The sequence below is a fragment of the Prionailurus bengalensis genome, chromosome A1 (genome assembly GCF_016509475.1).
Source record: "Prionailurus bengalensis isolate Pbe53 chromosome A1, Fcat_Pben_1.1_paternal_pri, whole genome shotgun sequence".
Lineage (NCBI taxonomy): Eukaryota > Metazoa > Chordata > Mammalia > Carnivora > Felidae > Prionailurus > Prionailurus bengalensis.
The window spans coordinates 169,167,527-169,174,123 of NC_057343.1; the positions used below are offsets into that span (position 1 = coordinate 169,167,527).

The 6,597-nt window shown below is 33.7% G+C and overlaps 1 protein-coding gene across 1 annotated transcript in view; it reads right to left on the reverse strand.

Annotated features, from left to right (window-relative positions):
- Nucleotides 1-6,597, reverse strand: part of FBXL17 (F-box and leucine rich repeat protein 17) — a 501,049-nt gene that overhangs the window by 170,149 nt on the left and 324,303 nt on the right.

Sequence of the window (6,597 nt, forward strand, 5' to 3'; positions counted from 1 at the left end):
AAGGAATAAAAAGGATTTACAAGATCTAAGGAGAGCAACAACAGAGCAAACTTACTCCAATTCTGTGCTACAAAAGCTCATCCTGACTTCAGGTCATTTAAATGATAGCAGAGGTCACCAAAACACAATTTGGCATCTTATGGAAAGAATAATGATATTTGATTGATTTTTCTAAATCCTCCAATTGAGTTTTACTGAAGAATAATCCAATCCCAGTGCAGCAAATGAATTGGCATGATTTACAGGTGTATCTTGCTTTCAGAAAATGCCCTATATAAATGATTTCTATTTACAAAAAAAAGACATTTACAGGTAAACATGTACAAGACGAATCGACCCGATAATCTATTAATAATAGTACATTTCTCCTTATTACATGTCACTATAATTTCATCTATAAACATTCCATTTACAGTTACTTTTTCTAGTAATAGGACACCTTAACCTCACAGAAATGGTATGCAGTAGTTATTGTTGTATTTAACTTAAACAACTACACATAATGACAAATGAAAGACACAACAGCATCAAAATGATATGCTGAGTGTGCTTTGTATTTTAGGATACACTTTTGTGTAAACATTCTTTAGTCTATTCCATTTACAACATGATACCAAAAAATATGCAAGTCTATTTTCTCATGTAAACTTCCAAAGATATTCTCATAGTAGACATGTTCACCATAAGACACTTTTTTTAAAGGTTGACTTGCAATGAAAATGCTAAAAGCATTTGCTCAGAGCATGTTCTTAATATACCACAGGGGCAAAGACTAGCAGTGACATGCAAAATGTCACCAGCTCCACCAGTTAACAATAGTTATCGTGGGACACTCATTAAGTTCTCACATACGAAACGTTATTCTCTGGAAAGCCGATATCTGATTAGTGGACCTAAGATTAATTTAGGCATTTGCTACTTAAAACAGTAGAGAACTGATGCCCATTTTGTCACATGGATAGTGAGAGACTTACTACAGTAAGTAGTACAGTAAGTAGACTTATTACAGTAAGTACCTACTACAATAAGTGACCTACAAATTGAAATGTTATTGAAACCTAAGTCCTAGGGGTTTGCACCTTTAGACACCTTTGAGGAGGCAGAGCAGATGTTGTCATTGCTGATCCTTTTGGACCAGCCTTTCCGTAAGCATCTCTAACATTAGGTAGGCTTCCCAACTGGAAAGCTAGTAGGAGTCAGTGCTGAAAAAGGAGTACATAACACAAAATAATATTTTCCAATATATTTAGGAATGACCATTACAAATCAGCTCTAACTGAAATATTTTGCTTCTTCATTTATATAGTAAAATATGTTTTAATATAATTTGGATGTTTCTCAGAGTATTTTAAAAATGTTTTTTGGATAGAATGAAGCCTGTACTATTTTAAAAATGTACATCTTCTTTAAGCTACTAAGAAACAAGATGGTTAAAGGTTTCCCCAAAGGGAGCTTAAACCAACAAATTTGTGACAAACATGGATTTGGCTTTAATATTTCAGATACATTTATCCAAAGTCTTGTTTTTAATTTTAGCCATTGTCCCATCCTTTTACCACGACTACACTAAATCATTATTTAACAACTTGAGCTCACTTAGTCTGAGCATTCCTCAAAATATGCAAGAAACAGAAAAAAGATCCAATGCTTTTATTTATTTATTTATTTGTTTGTTTGTTTGTTTGTTTATTTCAACCATGCTTTATTGAGTGCAAACTATGTGTTAGAAACATTAAAAGATAGAATCAGAAAGCCACATTATTATAAAATGATGGACATAATACTTATAACCTTGATAAATCAACTGTTGTTTATTTTTGTTATTGTTAATAATAATGTTCCCACCTAGGAGCAAAAAAAACACAAACATATCATTGAAAACAGTTATATTTCAGGACTAAAGGAAATCCTAGAAAGAAAGGAGGAAGAAATGTAAAGGCAAGACTTTCTAATTCAGCATTGTATTCATTCCTCAATAGGGGAAAACATAGTTACTTTGAAACAGGAAAAGTTAAAAAACCTCCTCTTCCTTTAAACTTTTTGGGGTTCCATCAATTTATTACCAACATCTCTGGGGGAATACGGCACTGCACAATGTTGATACTGTTAAGACTGGTGCTACTTCTATGGTTTTCTGGCATATTTTTAGACAAAGGACAAGAAGATTTTATTATTCTACATGTTACAAAAATTTATTGTGTGGAAGCAAAAGCCCAGGCCCTTAAAAAAAGACTCAGGAATATAAAAACATATAAAGCTACGGTCCATTTTAGTGAATTGTAATTCATCAGAAGCCACTCCCCTTCTGAAAAAAAGTGATGCAAGATTCTGGCAAGCTCCACACCACGCCCCACTACCACCACCAATAATAAAGAAAACCTTTAATGTTAAAGCTAGAAGAGATTTTTAGGCTTCCAAACAACTAAAATGAAACTGAGGTGGACTATTTCACATATAATTGATAACAATCTCCCTGCCCATTCCTACCCCATTTACCCTAACTGCTGTAAGTAGATAAGAAAGTCTCAATCTAACGGACATCATATACTTCGTGCTCACCTTTGATTTAAAATGGCTAAGACTGAATTATTGTACTGGAATATAAAAGCACCCAGAAGATGAGATTTCAGGCATCATTCAGGAAGGAGTTAAGTACTTCCTTACCAGAAGACACCACAAGTCGGCTTTGTAGTGACTAATTGCCTCTTTAACCTCTGTACTCTGGGAGCTGGCCTGTGCTTCAATACTAGTTCTGTGATAGAGCCAAAGACTGATGTTCAACATAGACCTCCCATGACCTGCGTAGCCAAGGAGTTAACTCAGACAAGATGCTGACAAAAGGTTTCCTTCTCACTTGGGAAGGCACAAAATCTCTTTTTGGATAAGCCAAATTCTCAGAAGACTATAAAACACAGCAGGTAAAGACAATTTATAAAAGTCAAAAGAATGGTTTCACTCGGGCTAACAGTGATTTTAAACATCCAAATGTATCATTCAAAATTTTGCTTGAGAAATGGTTTTAGTGATAAGAAAAAAATAGATTATTTATTTTAAAATGCAATGAAGTGGGCACCTAATTTGATTTCTTTGAAAGCTTATAATTAGATAGCTGTAATAAAACACAAAGAAAGGAGGTCAACGTTCTCCACTCCAAATGTTTCCCCTACGCTTCAAGTATTCATACTCAGGAAGCCTGTACTTTGTCATTAAATTTTTAAGCTTGGAAAATTTCTGGCTTTAGCAAAAGCCAACAAAAGAATTTTTACAGGTGATTTTCAGTAGTGATTACACAAAAATAATTAATTCTGCAATTGGGAGAAAAGCATAGTGAAGGCCTCTTGTCAGGTTCTGAAAAAACAAAGGAAAAGGAGTGAGTTCTAGATTAAGGAGCTGGAAAAGGGAGGGCACTGGGAACAAAATAACCTGCATATTTTCCACAAAGAAGAAAACGGAAAGCTCACACAGACTTGATGAAGGCAGAGACATTACATACATTTGACTTTACTAATACTTGGCTAGACTGAGCTCTGAACCCTTTGAGGCTTAAGGATCATTGCTGCTGAATTCATAAAAACCTATTCCAAAGCTCTGAAACTGCCACTGCTTTATTCTTGTTTTCTCCCATATCATTACATATTAATGTTTATGTCAGAGGTAAAATAATCTTTGGTCTAACACTTATGGGAAAGGGAAGCATTGGGTCATGCTTAATTGTTCTGCTACATTGTAGTTACACAAAGAGATAACTTTTTCACTTTAAAAAAGAAATAACAATTACATTTCTTTCTCCAAAAAAAAAAAAAAAAGAAAGAAAGAAAGAAAACAGCCACATATTTCTACAAATGACAATAAGGGGCATTGACCAAGAATTCTCTTATGAAAAGTATGCAGTTTATATTTTGTAAATCCCAACAGAAGAATAATGGCTGGTTTCAGTTAATTTTTATCTATCTGAAGAATATAGAAACAAAGTCCTCCAAATTTTCTTCTTAAATAATATTTAAGTAAATACAACAGAATGAATTTCAGAAATTCCAGGGAAAGGCTATTGAATCTTACTTAGCTTTTCTGGCTACCAGGCCGATTCAATGATTCCTAATATAAAGTTCATTTGCCTATAAAATACACTTCCAGAGGATTCTCTCTTACCTCTACCCATCAATGAAAAGACTTGATCATCAACCATTTAGTTTATATTCAGAAGAGTATATAATATATATGTGCATGTGTGTATACATTTTTGAATGTAATTCTTTTGTTATAACTACTTTTTAAAAAGTTTTTATTTATTTTTTTGAGGGGACGGAGGGGCAGACAGAGAGTGAGACATAGAACCAGAAGCAGGCTTCAGGCTCTGAGCTGTCAGCACAGAGCCCCACATGGGGCTCGCCTGAACCCACGAACTGCGAGATCGTGACCTGAGCTGAAGTCAAACATTTAACTGACTGAGCCACCCAGGCGCCCCTATAAATGTAATTCTTAAGAAATACATTTTCCCTTACCAATACTATCATTAAATGAGCAAACACATAATTGTTATAAATGCACTTAGTACAAATTTTAGCAGTCTTGACTCTGAAATATCATAATCACTAAAATCCAGGTTGCTCTGCTTGGACTAGTCATTGGTCTATTCCCTATGAAGGGGAAACACATTTCTGGTCCTAGGGAGAGTGGTGGAAAGCTAATGAAACCAGCGTGTAAGACTGATAGAAACCATGGAGGGAAGCATTGCCCAATTTCTCCTTGCAGAAAGTTGCAAAAACACGGCGAAGGAAGAATCATTTCACCATTTGTTTCAGACAGTGGGTACCTTGCAGGCAACATCATGTCTGACAGCAAGAACAAGCAACACTCCCAAACCCAGTACTCAGCTTTATGTTATTCTAAAGTTATATCAAAATGAACGGCACATCTCTGGCATATTTCTCAATGCTCTACTGTTGATTATAGTTACAGTTCTGTCTGCATAAGCAACAAACCATGTAGCAAAATGGAGTAACAGTATTAACATTCCTGCTCTGCATTAAAAAAAACAAAAAACAAAAAACAAAAAAAACAACAACACTTCTCTCAAGTACCCAACTAAATAAAGGAATTCATTCTGCTATTCTGAGAAAAAGCAAGATTGAGAGTTGAAAAGAGAGTTTACTGTTTTTAAAAGTAATTAGTGGAATAAAGAGGCAAGAGCAATGCCAGGTGTTTGAAAGGGATGTCAGGTAAATGTGCTTGGAATCTGATGATCAGTTTTGTGCTTCTATGGGTCCTGAAAGTATCATGAGTTCTTCCCTGGTAATGACAGTATTGTATTAAAAAATAAAATTAGAGCACAAATTCCTTTTTGTGATCTTTTATTGAAAGGTAAATACGTAGTCCTCAGAAACAAAACACACTTAAGCCATTTAGCAAAATTTGGGGCTTTGGGGAAAATAATGGCAATTCAGTGACACACCAAACTTTTAAAAAGGTGAATGAAAATATAAAGAGTAATAATAGTATAAGCAAGTCAGAGAATGTGATATAAACTCAGGGATGTACTAGTCAAACTAGTGGCTTCAGTTAAGATTGTGAAAAGAGTATTATAAAGAGGAAAAAGAAGAAAATAATATATATAACATGTAACAATACAAATATGTAACATACTACATTACATATAACATGCGTAATGATTCTTGTTATAAATAACATATACATGTAATAATGAATATATAAAAATATATTCATTTATTTCATCATTAGTAGGGGACTTGAATTTATTTTGTTTACTTACATTCAGGTTTTTTCCACTAGAAATGAATACAAAATTATAAAGAAAATATTTGAGGCAAGAAAGGTAAGAAATACGGATAGTAAAATAATGTCAGGGGTATACTCACCCTGAAGGGATTCATACGATTCAGTGCTGAAAAGCCTCTGCAAGTGGGTTAAGATTTTGGAATAAGCTTTCAAGGAACCAAAGTAAAGAGGAAAGTAGGATTATTTCTAAGATTCATAATATCAATGATTTTTTAAAAATCTAATGTTCAAAAGAACCTACAAAAAGACTAGATATGCCTGAGGCAGTTCTGGGTAAAGGCTAACGTTTCAAAAAAAAGTATCAAAATATTCTGCATCATTTAGAAAATGTCCTCTCATTTCTTAATACCACTATGGACTTAACCCATGAGAAACTGGCCATTCAAAAAATTTAAAAATTAAAACTATATTATACATGATTAATAACAGTATAATAATAAAATAGATTTAGTTACATCGGAATTTTGCTAAATTTTAATGTTTCATATACAAAATCAATCAGTTACAGATACTGGAAATATGTTTCAGATGCTCAGACTGTCATCATCATATGTGAGTGTGTGTATATGGGTGCATCCACTGTCCTAGTGTTGGGAATGGGGTTCAACATTCCCAAATCAAACAAAAACATTCCCAAATGAACAAAAAGATTTCTAAATCTTTTCTGTAAAATGGAAATTACGATATCTACCTCCAAGGATTTTATAAAGGTTACATTTCATAATGTCTGCAAAGATGCTTTTAGTTATTCAACAAACATTTACTAACCCTTACTATGCCCCTAACTATATGGATACAAAG